Below are 15618 nucleotides of genomic sequence, written 5' to 3'. Positions count from 1 at the left end.
ATTTCTTGCTGCACACCTACAGATTTGTGCTAAATCCCCTCTTCCCTGCACCAAACCACACGTTCAAAAGAATAAATAGTCAAGGCTGACAATCTAATCAAGAAGAAACAATCTCATTTCTCGAGAAAAGGGAAAACCAAAATTACTACCAGGCACAGAAACAGTAAAAGACATGCTACAGAAAAAGCACTGCTGTTTTTTTGTTTGGTCTGGGGTTTGGCATTTTTTTTTTTTGTAAGATATACAACAAGGTTTCCTAACATATAATTGCTTGATTACTGTCTATCCAGCTGTTTGGCTAATATGAGGCATTTTCAGGTATACCAAGAGTAACAGTTAAGCAAAGTGATTAATGAGAGAGGTTTTCTTGTTTGACTGGTTCAACATACAAGCAAACTTGAGTGCTGTCTGTATTCTGGAAGACCAGCTTGATAAAATAGCTACTAAAAAATTGTGCCTTACAGTGCTCAGCCACTGGGAAAATGTGTGTTTGTTTTTTAAAGAAATACTTAGCATTAGATCATTTTTAAATGTTTTTACAACAAACATTGTAAGAGTCAAGGCTTGAAAATCCTACTTGCAGTTTGGCCAAGACAAGTAGGGAAATCTGGAGCCTTGAAGGAGGGGTAACCTTCTGGACATGAATCCATAATGCTGTCGTTCCTGACACCATGTGCAGCTGTTACACCTCTGCTACCGAAATTTCATAAAGCAAAATTAAACTGTATTAGTTCGTTCAGTGACTGACAAAGAGTGGTGAAATACCAATAAGAATCCCATCATTTTAATTTTCCCTAATCTTTCTAAACCCCACCCCATAAGCAACCAAAGAGGCAAGCATGAAGGTAGAAGTCCCCATATCCACAGCTGCTTGAAGCAGAGTACAGCAAGGGAGTTCCCCCAAAAGATTAAAGAACAGCCCAGCTGTCTTCTCCCAGTGGTGTCTTCTCCCAATATTGTCTTGCCACAATATTGTGAATTATGACCACAGGTATCTACTCTTGAAGAATGAAGTATTTGCAAAACACTTTAATATAAGATAAAAAAAAGCTTTTCTTTTTTTAAAGGGTATTTGGTTAAGTTAGTTGTAAACATAAAATTCCAATTGGTAAACCTGGTCATTTCTAACGTTAAGAGTTTTGTGGTAAAAACTAAGCCGCAAACTAGGTTAATCTGGTGGGATTCACAAGATACATGTGGTAGTACAGGAGCAGGGGAAACAATATCCCCCAAACCTCCTATCTTTTCAGACTAATTTAAAATTCCCATAAAAAATAGCTATGTATTTGTCATAAGTTACTTACCACAGTGATTTTCTATTCTAAAAAGGAGTGTTCTTGGCACAAATAGCTCACAGTGGCCCACTTAAAAACCTAGCAAACAACCTGAATATTTGAAGAGGAAAAATGACTCAGTCTGTATACAGTATAAAGATTGTGAAGGGAGGAAGGGAAGCATGAAGAACATTTTAGCTAACCTGGGAAGCAGAAAAGATGCTCAGATGCTCCCTGTAATGTTCGTGGAAAGCAACAGAAACACTGCTGTGTAGATTATCTTCCAGGGAAAACAAACTGACAAGGATTATTACAGAAGATTGCACTGCAAATTCAATTAACCTATGGCTGTTGACAAAATATCATGAGTAATCACATATAGTAAAGGGGGAAGGGCTATTTGACACACTTAAAGCTTCAAGTGTAGAACGAAGCAAATAAAATCCTTTAATTTTCTTAAACATTTAGAAATAGTCTACTCCCATTTATTAGATGTGATCTCCACTCTGAGTCAAGACCATTTCCTGCCCAACACAGGGCAAGTTAGCTTCCACTGGTCCACAGCCACTGAAGGACATCAAGAATCAACGCATGTGCAAGATACAACTGCCCTCAGTACAGCAGAACTAAGAAAATATGCTTGCAGAGAGTCTTTAATGACAATGATGTCATTACCTCCTCACTTATAATTTAAAGGGAATACATGCAAAGAGAAGCCACAAGTCATGCTGTGCAGGAAGTTAATGAAATGCGTTAACTCAAGATTACTAAAGCAATAATGAAGTGGCAAATACTGGGCAAACTACATTTCATAAAAAGATAACTTGTGAGAAAGTTAAGCCAGATGTTCCCTCTGCATCAAAGCAATTTACTTTGGATTGGTTGACACCTAGAATACTGTACTGAAATGCACAGAAGCGACAGAAGTCCCAGCAGATGATTTCCACAAGGAGCATGTTTTCCCCAAGTATGTAAAATGTCACTTTTTAGATTCTGATTTGATTAAAATATATATAATATCTAAGCTAAGAAGCTCAGCTGAAGGCAAAGTATGGAGCAAATACAGACTCTCATCCCAAGAGACAACATCCACAGTCAAAGCAAAGACATAGTATGTGTTCTCCATGCTATGCCATTACAGGAAAAACACCACCTCCTTGCATATTTTGTGATACCTCAGAGAGGTAGCTACCTATTGAACATGGAGTGCTTACATCCCATGTAGTCTGAATCTTGTCCCTCTCACCTCAACACTGCCTATTTCCTAATTTCAGTAGCTCAGTAGGCAGGTTATCACGCATCGTTTTCTGTGGTCCCTGTCTCTGCCTGAATTGTATAGAATGGAAACGTAGCTCTGCAGGTTCCATAGGGTAGCAAAGAATCTGAAAGATAAATATTGAAATATTTCAGTGTTGTCACGTCCAGATCATGTTACAGATCTATCCAATATGGGCCAAAACATGGAAATATACATTATGTTCCATATTTGTAAGGCCCAGTACAGTAATCCTCCTTTACTAGCAAGATGACTGAAGAGGACTTCCATTCTTGCAAATAGAAGCATCACATTCTGTGAAAAAATGGAAATTATTTAAAACAACAAAGATAACTAAAGATAAGTGAGCTAAAACCTAAGTCAGGCACCTCAAAACAGCAAGGCATTTTGATTTAGCATCACTGCCTGCCAGACTCTTAGTCAGAAAACAAGACCAGTGGAGTAAAGAAAAGATTAAAGGAGACGCAAAAAAACCCCCAACACCATCTGGGATTATTCCCGATTTCGGCGACAGGATGAGAGACAGAGGAACAGCTACAGTATTATTCTTCTGCTTTGGAAAGTAAGGCATTGTTCCTACTACTTATAGATTGATAGCAAAAAGGCTGAACTTTTTATTTCATTCTGTTCCAGTTCTTGCTGATTCTTGCGGGACAATCTGGATCTTCCCTATCCAGTAAAAACAGGACAGGCATGTAATTGAGCATAAATATGGAAAAAGTTCACAATTTAAGGAGGCAGGAAAGGTTTTACAGCTTTGTTTTTTCAATTGGATATGCTTATCCTGTTGCATTAATCTTTTCAAAACAGCCAGAAACTAATGAATTTAATTTGAAATGAAAAAGGAAACTTTTTTCTTGCTGTAAAAACATGCTACATGTAAATAAGAGTAAAAAGCGAAGACTATGCATTCCTTCCTTCTGCTGGGGGAAGACATATCTGAACTCCTGTAAGCTATATATGGGCTATATTGTGTTGCTCAATAATTCCCACAGTAGCTGACTCATCCCTGAATTCACAGTTGTCTTCTGAGATCTGTCAGGCAGATATAAGTGTTTCATTTCCACACATGAAACATACTGTTTCATTTTGCATCCCTGTTTCTTCTTTCTTTTCCCAAGATGGATCCCCTCCTCCCCACCCTGCTTTTTCACTCTATCCTGTAAATTTAAGCAAAATAATTCAACCAGATACTGTGTTGTTTGTTTTTCAGACAAACAAAATAAAACTTTACTCTGAGCAAGCAGGTCTCTTAACATATAGGTAAAAAGATTTTCAAAAAAATTGTACTACATTTCTAATATACACTAAATTAGAAACAAATCCCACAAATGAACTAGCCAACCTTAATTCTGACAACCTTCCCTAAGTACGGCGTATTTACTCTACTGCAATGAAAAACTGCAATGTAGCTTTCTAAACTACGACTTTACAATATAAAGAAATTCAGAAATATGGGAAATTAGTTGATACCAGACTTGAAATATTCCCCATATATGCTCATCTGTGTGCTGAATTAGACTAGTTCAGCTAAAACAAGCAAATGCCCAAAGATAAATATAATAATGAAAAAACTATATCATAATCTCTATACATGACAGAGAAGACAAAGTTGTATATGCTCATATGAAATCTGCCACCTCCCAGCCTCTAAGTATATCCAGTGTAATATTGCCAGATTGCATGGAATTTTTCAATTTTTTTTCTTAAGGCCTCCTTAAAATGAGAAAAATTATAAAAACAATTACTATTTCTAAATAAGCTGTACAGCACACCATCAGAGGGATCCAAACTATGCATCATTTCATGGAAACACAAATGTCTTTCACTTAATACAAGGGCCTCAACCCAGAAACCAGAACATTACTATTCCGTATGAGAAGAGCTAGCAACATATAACATGCCTATAAAATGTCTGGGATAGGAATAGTTTATTACCCTGATCCCTTTGTAGTTAAACCTTTTGTTTTGCCCCATCTAGACAAGTCAGATCTGCCTATTCATCCTTGCTGCTACAGCCAGGATGCTACTGTAGAGCAACATATTCAGTACATTAAGCGTGTGAGCTTCTACAGTGGTAGTATAACTTTAGTCCTTAAGTACATGCACATGCACTTATTCTTCTTTCCCCGCTGCTCAAACAGTATTTAAGTTCTGATGCACCTCAGAGAAATTTAACAGGATAAAGGAGACTACTATAACCAGAGAATTTTGCCTCTGTCAGATTTTAAAGGACAGGTCCAAACACTGGAAGTGTCATAGGGAACAGGAGCGGCAGGGGTCTATTACAGAAGAAGGGGGGTGGGAGAAGGGGAAGGGAAAACAACCTAAGTACAGAATTACTACAGGACCATTTATAATACCAGAAAACCAGTCGTGCCCCTTCAATTTTGAGGTGCATTCCATATATTAGGTCCTTTCCCTTAATTACCAGCTCTCTCATTTTTTCTTTCCTCATTACGAAATCATAGTCCTGTCTCTGGCATATTTGATGGAAGCTTTCTCTGGTCAATCATCTTCAACAATCCAGTAACCAGTTTATTGAATATCACTGTAGTATGGTGTAAAAAAACAAAAACAAAAACAAAAACAACAAACAAAACATAACAACAATGGTCATCATCTTGTCAGCTTTCAGCTGCAAATTCAGACTATTTGTACATGTCTTTCCTCAGCAAGCATCTCCAGGATGTAAAGGCATTTTGACTGAAATAATCAAAGCCTCTCCTCTTTCTAATCTAATGTTATTTCACCTCTTCTTTAAGGTCACAAAATTGGAGTTTCACCATCAAAGCACTCTGTCCTTGAAACATACAAGAAGCATCTATATCAGATGTGTTATCTGCTAGATCCTAGGCTACCTATCATATCCTAACATTTTCTCTCATTTTTCAATTTCCCTCATTCCCAGCTAGTACAATTTCTGAAATAACTAATAGTCAAATAATCTTGCAACTAGTTCTCTTTTTTGAGATCTTCTTTCATGAACACCTCTGTCTTGATCAGATAATTTTCTTTCTCACCTCAGCTCTGTACTTTTTTTCAAATGCCATGAGAGGAATGTTCCTGTTTTAATTTCTGAAAGTGGCTTGCAGTTTTGTGGTCTTTCCCTTTTCTTTTCCTCCCTTTAATTTTAGGAACAGGTGAGCTAACAGCCATGGGCACCCTTTACAATGAGCAGAGGTCCAGCCCTGTTCAGAGGGCTACTTGTATTCCACATGGACTGAATCATCCTGAAGACTCTCATTTCACACAGACTCTTGCGCATAATAGCTACAGGAGGAGCACAGGAACGCAGGCGCCTCAGTTAGTGGTCTGAACAGGTAAATTCAGTCCATCATCTCCTCTAACATGTCTAGGGTCTGGAAGTGATTCCCACTTTACCTCCAACACAGAAATTGGCAGTGACCAAATTCCTGCAGTACAGCATAACGTAAGAAAATTCATTAACCATCTCATCCATACTTTGGATCTCACAGCAGTCAATGATGCAACTAGCTGTTGGACGAGCTTAATGAACATGTGGCTTAGAGTAACTCAGCCTTTTTATTACATACCCAACCTACATCTCAGTTAATAGCCCATTCAACTAAACAGGCATACAAATTTAAAACCAGACAGAACTACTCTATTTGTTCACCCTATATGTCCTTTAAATCATACACCACCACCTCAGCTAATATTTCTTTGCTTTGATATTCCGGTGCATTTTCCCAGTTATAGCGGTTAGACTTTATTTCAACTCTGAGAACACAGCTGTCTAACAGACTATGGATTGATCTATGACTTACAGTTGTCACCTCTAGGAAAAGTCAGAATAGGAAACAGGTTGTTTAAGGAGCTCTCTAGAAACCTAGCTGTGTTTATTACTGCTCCTTCTAATCCACGGATTGGTTCTGAAACTGTGCCATCTCAGGTCACCACAATCCCCTGTGATGACAAAGCCCTGCTGAACACGGTAACAATCTGAGCAAACAAATGCACAGGACGGGTGCCTCTTAAGTCCTCTTAAAAGACTACAAAGCATAATCAGAATCTTGTATGCAATGAAGAGGCACTTAAGTCTCTGAGCACAGGAACTAATGGAGCCTGGTGTACAGATGTGTATAAAGTTGGTTGACATTTTAACTCAATTTACTTTAAGATTCAGCATAAGCAGGGTGTCGTCTTATTATTCATCAGAGAATTCAGAGAAGAGAGCTGTTATGAATGTCACAACTGAAGGACAAATTTCCATTGACTTTCATGTCTTGGATAATCCACAGGGGAGAGAACCATGACCAAAAGTATCTTAAGTCTAATAAGGCAAAAATTTCTTCTGAAGCCTTCTCCACACCTCAGGCATCCATAATATTTCTCATCTGAGTGAATCTTCAAGGTATACCAAGATCAAGCTTATGCCGTAGCCCTTACTTAACAGGTTCTCACCTCTCCCTGGCCACTTGACCTCCCATGCATTCCTGTGAGGGTTGCACCATCGGGACTCCTACCCCTCCATCACAATTGTTTGAATTTGGAAGCCAATGATTCAAAAAGCAAAGTGGGATTAAGCATCTCTTATTTCCATAGAAAACAGGCTGCAAGTAAGGAACAGAAGACATCCACCCATACAGATCCATTAGAGAAACTAATGATTCAGCAGCTATTCTAGTTTACCTCATCCTGTGCTACTGCTGTGTTGTTATCCACCTGACTAACCAGGGCAAAAGTATCCCTGCAGGCTGACCCACCTAGTAAGCAGAGCTTTAAACTAGAAACGACAGAGGAGAAAGGGATTCTTCAACTAACAAGTAAGGAAGCTGCGGATGGGGTAGGCAAGCCAAGGGCCTGGGTGACAGGAACAGAAGGGACACAGCAATCGACAGAACAGAGCTGAAGCGGAATCTCTCCAAGCGTAGGCATGTAAAGAAGGAAGTGCCTGCAGAACAGCCTCATGGAGAAAGCTCTCAAACCCGTACTGGGAATCAGCATGCTGGGGTGGCTGCCTGAACCGCTTCTACACTGATGCACACAACATGAGGAACAAACAGGAGGAGTTCGAAGCCTGCATGCAGTTTCTGGGCTATGACCTCACTGGGATAACAGAGATATGGTGGGATAGCCCACAGGACTGGAGCGCTGCAATGGATCAAGGCTTTTTAGGAAGGACAGGCTGGAAAGGTGAGGAGGGGGGCTGCCCTTTCACATAAAGTGAAAGAGCAGCCGGAATTCATGGAGCTCTGCCTTGGGATGGGTCAGGAGCCAGTCAAGAGCTTACGGGTCAAGATTAGGAGGCAGACCAACACGGGTACTACTGTAGCGCTTATACATTATAGACCTGATCGCGAAGAGTAAGTAGATGATGCCTTCTTCAGACAACTGGAAGAAGCCTCATGTTCACAGGCCCTACTCCTTATAGTGGAAATTTTAACCACTGTGATACCTGCTGGAAGGAAAATGCATCAGGACTCAAGCAATCTAGGAGAATTCTTGAGTGCCTTGATGATAACTTCCCAAGATGCGCAAGAAGGCAAAGAAAGAAAGATGCTCTGCTTGACCTGACACTTACAAACAAGGAAGAACTGGTTGTGCATGTGGAAGTTGCAGGCAGCCTTGGATGAAGTTTGGCTGGAGGTAAGTCACTAACGGTGTACCCCAGCAGTTGATACTGGGGCCAATGCTCTAAGATCTTCATTAATGACGTGGATGCTGGGAAAGTATGCACTCTCAGCAAGTTTACAGATGACAGAAAACTGGGGGGAGCAGCTGATAAACCAGATTGTTGTGGTGCCATTCAGAGTGACCAGGACAGGCTGGTGAATCGGGCTGAAAGGAATCTTATGCAGTTCAACAAGAGGAAAAACGAAGTCCCGCATCTAGGATACACTAAGAAGAATGTTACCAGCAGGTCAAGGGAGGTGATTCCTCCTCTCTACTCAGCACTGATGAGGCTGCATCTTGAGTGCTGTATCCAGTTCCAGTCTCCCCAGTACAAGAAAGATGTGGACTTACTGGAGCACGCCCAGCATAGGGCCACAAAGATGATTAAGGGACTGAAGCATATATGAGAAGAGATAAGGAAGCTCCAACTTTTCAGTCTGGACAAGAGGAGGCTCAGGGGGGATCTTATCAATGTGTGTAAATACCTGATGGGAGAGAATAAAGAAGAGGGAGCCAGACTCTTCTCAGAAGTGCACACTGACAGGACAAGAGGCAATGGGCACAAAAAAAATAGGAAATTCAATCTGAACACAAGAAAACACTTTTTAATGCAGGGTGGTCAAACACTGGCACCAGGTTGCTCAGAGAGGTTGTGGAGAATATCTGTAGAGATACTCAAAACCGAATCAGACATGGTCCTGGCAACTTGTTCTAGCTGACCCTGACTGAGCAAAGGAGGTGGACTAAATGATCTCAAGAGGCCCCTTCCAACCTAAACAATTCTGTACCTCACAAATTAGTGCTTGGTCAAAGATATACGACATGCACATAGCGAAAGAAGGAAAGATGGACACCATCTTTTAAGTTTATCTCTCTCTTTCCTTTAGACCACTTTTTGATAGAAATTATTATAGTCATTACCATCATACTAATACATTTCTACCATTCCTGCTTTGTAACCACTGCTTCTTAAAGGAACATAACTTTAATTCAGGCAAACTGCAACTGTATTGCTTCCTTGCCTCACTTCTGTCCATCACCCAACATTGCCATCTCCTCAGCTTTTGAATAGTTCAGCTGGAAACATGTCATGACAAGTGTATACTCGATGCCAGGTAATTCACATCCCCGGCTGTAGAAGAATTGACACAAAACAGGCTGCTGTGTGAAATCAACCTGGTTATATATATAAATAAGTATATAAAAGAGAGGTGGGGCACAGGCCTGAAGCACTGCTCCGTGACTTCCGGACTATTTAACAGCTAGCACACCCCCGGTCACATTTTTAGTCTGTGCCAATTAGCAGACAGTATGTGGTCACAGTTTGGGGGACAGTATTTACCAAAATCGTTCCCAACAGGCAACTTGGACATAGTTATGATGTCTTGGAGGAAGAGAGCTTTGACACACGGAGGTGAGCTGGCATGTACCTCCTGGCTTCAGTGTCAGAGTACAGGCTGCGCCTAACCTGCTACTGTATAGACATAGCCTCTGAGTTACAGAGGCAGTGTACCCCATCCCTACGATGAAGCAGTGCGAAGCCTGAACACATGCTTCCATCAGCCAGAAGATCTGAAGGGCTCGTGACTTCTAGCAGGAGGGTGGTACTGAGAAGAACATAAATACAAACTATGGCCACATCAGTTGCAAATTCTGTGCTAGGTCTCTGTTTCAGCAACAGCAAAAGGTAGTAGGGGGTATGTTGACTGGGACCTTCGCAGAGGGGTGCCAAGTATCTCAGACTCATTTTTGCCTTTTCAGGAAATACAATATAAAAGGTATAAATTATACACTGATGTAAGATGGGAGCTGCCTTTTAGCTGCCCTCCCTTCATTTTTTAACCTGTGAGGATAGCAATAATTAATTATGCTGCTTGTTTGTAAGACTTTATCCAGATAACCTGTTTATTAATTGCATTTAGAAGTGTTATTAGGATAATTGGAACCCAATTGTATTTTTGTCAGTTTCGGGCATCACTACTGACTAAGAGGCACACTATGAAAATGTACCACACTATTCTTTGAAGAGGCCAAATATAATTTCTTCTGTTCTCTCACTGCTCTCTAACATGAGGTGTTTTTCAGCTTCTATTTTCATTTTCTGTAAAATAAGAATGAAGACCCATTGGGATTGGACAAGATCAAATTATAATTACGAACTTTCAAAACACACTAAATACTGAAAAGGCAGATCATTTGGGTCCAACTTTGGAGGAGACTATAATTACTGTTTTGTCACTGTTTTAATCATAGAATCATAGAATGTCTTGAGTTGGAAGGGACCCACAAGGATCATCGAGTCCAACTCCTGTCCCTGCATAGGACAACCCTAAAATTCACACCATATGTCTGAGGGCGTTGTCCAAACGCTTCTTGAATATTTTTAGGCTTGGCGCCGTGACTACTTCCCGGGGGAGCCTGTTCCAGTGCTCCACCACCCTTTGGGTGAAGAACCTTTTCCTAATGTCCAACCTAAACCTCCCCTGGCATATCTTCCTGCCGTGCCCTCGGGTCCTATCATTGGTCGTTAGGGAGAAGGGATCAGCACCTGGCCTTCCTCCTTCCCTTGTGAGGAAGCTGTAGACTGCGATGAGGTCTCTCCTCGGTCTCCTCTTCTCCAGGCTGAACAGACCAAGTGACTTCATCCGCTCCTCATATGGCTTCCCCTCTAAATCTTTCCCCATCTTTGTGGGTCTCCTCTGGACACTCTCTAGTAGCTTTGTATCCTTTTATACTGTGGCACTCGAAACTGCACACAGTACTCAAGGTGAGGCCGCACCAGTGCAGAGTAGAGCGCGACAATTGCCTGCCTCGACCGGCTAGCAATGCAGTGCTTGATGCACCCCAGGACATGGTTGGTCCTCCTGGCTGCCAGGGCACACTGTTGGCTCATGTTCAACTTGCCGTCGACCAGAATCCCCAGATCTCTCTCCGCAGGGCTGCTCCCCAGCCTCTTGTTCCCTAGTCTGTATGTACATCCAGGGTTGCCATGTCCCAGGTGCAAAATCTGGCACTTGCCCTTGTTAAACTTCATACGCTTGGTGATTGCCCAGCTCTCTAATTTGTCCAGATCTCTCTGCAAGGCCCCTCTGCCCCTAATGAACCAGACTATTAGATAAAGTATGAAATAACAAATGTTAATAAATTCTACCACTGTACACACTATGAAATGAAGACACCTCTTAACTAACCAAACTCAATCTGGATAAAATCAATTTAAGATACTCATTATCCTACAGAATTAATAATCATTCAGGCTTAGAAGAAGGAAAAAAATTTCTCATTTCATTCAGGTAATGGTGTTCATGACAGATGTGTTTTTGCTAAGAGAAATTTCTTTGTGCAGTCTTCACTGAATAGAGCAACTTAGTGCTTCTTTTTGGGTAAGGCTGGATTGTTTTCAAGAAATTACAGTTTATCACATTCGTATTGACTCATTTAAGGCTTCAGCAGATCCTTGATTGTGAACTCTCTGGAGTAGTTATTCAGCACCTCTAAAGCAAGTTTTAATCTTGAGGACTGAGGCCTAAGACAACCAAAGTTAACACACTAACAAACAAACAAAAAACTATTACTGCCACATTAACTCTGTCTAGAAATTAAGACCATCATCAGTACAGTAACAGTTAAATGCTGGAGTGTGACACTAAATAAGTCAACTTAAAAGCTGTGAAACATACCTCGCACCATAATAAACAAACAGGCAAGAAGCTGGCCCTTTGTGGTGTCAATAATATTAGTCTGAAGGAAACTAACATAGAAGTTACTACCAACACTACAAAAAGATTCAATAATTAAAAGATCTAACACATCTTAGATAAGAAATAAACACCAATAAACCACCACAGTAGATCAGACTGGATCGAGGTCTGATGCAACTTTTTAGTTATTAAGCCTGATGCACCTTTTTCGTTATATGTTGTTATCTTGTCCCGACATCCTTCCCACTGATACAGACATCATGCAGAATCTTCTAATGCAAACTTTGCCACAGTTATAAAAAAAGAGAAGGCTCTTTAGGTAACACACACTCAGTCATTCAATATACCCTGCCATTTTCACCCCTTGCTCTACAAATGTACATCTAACCTACAGATAAAGGAGACTTTTTCTTCTTTTTCTAGTTTTTGACTTTTAGTTCCTAACATGTCAGACACTTTCCCACCTCCCATCCCCCAAGAAATTATTTCTGCTTTTTCAGAAGCAGAAAGCATTAATAACAGCATTTAGGTTTCAAAACTCATTTTCTTTGCATCTGAACCACCAAAAATATACACAGGTGTAAAGCAGTAATTGTGCTAATTTTTTAAAAATCATATTATCCCACGTTACTTTTCTTAAATCATGAAATATGGATATTTATCTCCCAGTAAAAAGATAAGCTTATCTATCTTGGGAATAAAGTATTGATTTATAACCATAATGAACTGCATTTCACAGACATCCCTGCAGCTCTCCTACAGAGAACCACCTGGCATTTTGGCAGTCAGTACTGAGGTTGCAACACTGAACTTTATGACTTCTTCATAGCCATGTGTTCGCAAGTGGGCCAAATAAGCAGCCTTTATCATTGCAGCCATCATCTCTAAGAAACAGTAGCAGAACTACAGTTAACTCCACAAGGCCCTCACTACATTGGAAGGAAAAGGCATTCACTCTTCAGTGGTTATATTTCTTGACTATGAGAACATGTTCTTTTCAAAGAAAACTCTTTAAGCAACTAAGAAATGTGATTACCTCCTGTCAAAGGAAAAGAACGCACTGCTAGGAACCAAAATCAAGAAAGGTGCCCCTAAGTTTGTTAACGTGACATTTTGAAACAGGTTTTTCAGGTAGTAAGTCATAGATGAGAATAAGTTCTTTGCATTTTTGTGCAATTCTAAGTAACAGAAAATTCCTTAACTCATGGTTTTACATGTAGCATGTCAGACTATGCAGTGGTATGTTTACCTTGGGACATAAAGTATTTTAAAAAAGAGAAATTCTCAATTACATGATTGAAACGTTATTTTATAAACAATATATGCTACAGAGCAGCTTTAACAACAATCTGTTGAAGTGTGTCATTCTATAATTAGGGTTTTGCCACAAGCTTCGTAAAAATTAGAATCTCATCCATTACCTTTTGCTTAGCAGTTGCTTTTACTTCCTCACAAAGAAATACATGGTATATGTAATGGATGCCATGTAAAATATTACTGCCTGTTACCTTTCAAAAAGGTCTCATTGCCTTTTGTGTTTGATGGCCTCTGAATAAGTCTAAAGAAGGCTGAGACTTTAAAGATATAAAGCATAAAATTTTCTAAATAACTAGTTTATTCTTGGATAATCTGGATTAATAGAGCAAGTAGTGAAGAAAAATGTGTTTGAAAATCTAATTATTTATCTATATCAAGTACCATTTCCAACACTGGAAAAACACTAGCTATCTTACTTTTCTTTCCTTTTTATTTTTTTTCAGAACGAAGATGAGGTATTCTGAACACTAGAATGGATTTTTGAACAAACAGATCATTGTAAACAAGTCACATAAAAAGGCTCAGATTAAACATTCAATAGTTCTGAAGGAGGAAAATGGCAAGAAGTATGTCTTGACATCTTAGATGTCACCAAAGGTAAGATTTCTACTCATTAATAAAGTCTGTTCTAAAAGATAGAAGGATAATGTAATAAGGATAATATAATACGTTGTACGAGTACAGATATTTTTCTAAGACACTTGATTATCTTAACACTTCATAACAAGTTTGCTACTTACATAGACCCTTGTACTGAACACTGCATTCTACAGACAGCATAACAAGTGCCAGTATTTTTGTATCTCATGGTTTTGTTAAGAATTCTCTCATCATTGCTTAATCTTAACCCATCCAAACATACCTTGAGATATTACTAAGCAGTCTGCACAAACTGGCAGTTAAACCCAAGTCTTAAGTCAAGACTTGCCATTAAACTCCATTATTCTAGAGCTGCTTATTTACTTGTCTAAAACAGCTTATATAATGAAATTTGGCATCCTTTTATCCTAACTTCATAAACAACCTCTTCTACACTCGCTGTCCCAGAAAATTACAAACTGAACTGAAATTACACCTCCTGTGGTCTAGATTGATAGAGACAAGAATTAAGCTTAGATATATTACTGTTTGCTCAACTTTATTGCCTCTGGCCACCAAAAGCTGAAGGACCAGTGGTTCAGGGTGTTTGCATTTGAATGGAAGATCAATTCTAGGAAAAATCCCAGATGTTTACTGTTAGGTCTGTGCTTACTAACATGGAGGTAGAAAGACAGGCATAAAGATAAGAGTCTTTCTACTGAAAATGCATTTGGTAACTTAATGAGACAGATATGGAGAATTCCTAAGTTTATAAAATAGAGAACTTGCGCAAGCAAATGGTTACAGCTAGATCTTTCCTTTTATATGCAAAAAGGGAGAATTTGGAGGGATGGAACAACTTCCACCCATCAACAAACAAAAAGAAGGCAAATCAAAGACTGCTTCAGAGAAAAAACTTTTTTAAAGAAGCATTTCCAAGCCTGGAAAAGCTTAAACCATAGGTTTACCTTATACCAGGTAGTATAAAATAGAAGCTTCATTATCTCATCAATGGTCTTTCAAGGCTCCATGCTAGTATTCTCTTCAAGATTGTCCAGTGTATCTATAAATGGGAGGGTGAATATGGGAGGAGAGCTATGCTTTTTATGTATTCTGTCTCTAGCTGAAAAGTGTAAACTTGAATGACAATGCAATTTATCATTTACGACTGCTTCACTGTAGTAAACAGTTTTATCTACATAGTTTTATGTTTCTAATAAAGTTGCCTGGAAAGCATCTGTAGTAATTTTGCTTTTTACATTTAAGAGGACATTAAACAACTACTCAGTTGTCCAAGACAAGTTTAGAAGTAATTAAGAACTATCCTTCATAAAAGGAGAGAGTAACGTGCCCACAAAACAAAATTAATAAGCCCCCAGAAAGGAGTATAAAACTGTTAATAATCATCACTAACACTTAACTCACCAAAATTCAAAATATTGTACTAAGACTTGTTGATGAACTAAGGGAAGACCACACAACCAGCTAGTATAATAAAGGCAGGGAGAAACAAAACTATACGCCCTGTGTTGCCGAGCTGCTATCAGTTCTAATCACACTCATAAGCCTTGAATATTCTGTTCATGGGCAAGAGAACAAGTTTCTTGAGATCCAATATTTAAAAAGGAGCTACTGCAGTATTTATTTTGTTTCTGAAGTTTTGGAAGACAGAAGCCGCAAAGAATCAAAAAGAGCTAAGTTGTGTTCTACATAAAGCACAGATTGAGGAAGAGATTTTAATAACCCAATACTCTGGAAATACAAAACCACCAATGAGTCAAACAACTAATTATGCCAACCATATGGATCAAAGTACCATATTTTCAGCCCA

General features: G+C 39.4%; 1 protein-coding gene across 2 annotated transcripts in view; it reads right to left on the bottom strand.

Annotated features, from left to right (window-relative positions):
• Nucleotides 1-15618, bottom strand: part of PREP (prolyl endopeptidase) — a gene marked incomplete at its 5' end in the record, with an annotated part of 111778 nt that overhangs the window by 65308 nt on the left and 30852 nt on the right. The gene's annotated exons all lie outside the window — the stretch shown is intronic.

Source organism: Platalea leucorodia (genome assembly GCF_965183815.1).
Source record: "Platalea leucorodia genome assembly, chromosome: 3".
NCBI lineage: Eukaryota > Metazoa > Chordata > Aves > Pelecaniformes > Threskiornithidae > Platalea > Platalea leucorodia.
This window is presented reverse-complemented; position numbering and strand designations above follow the sequence as displayed.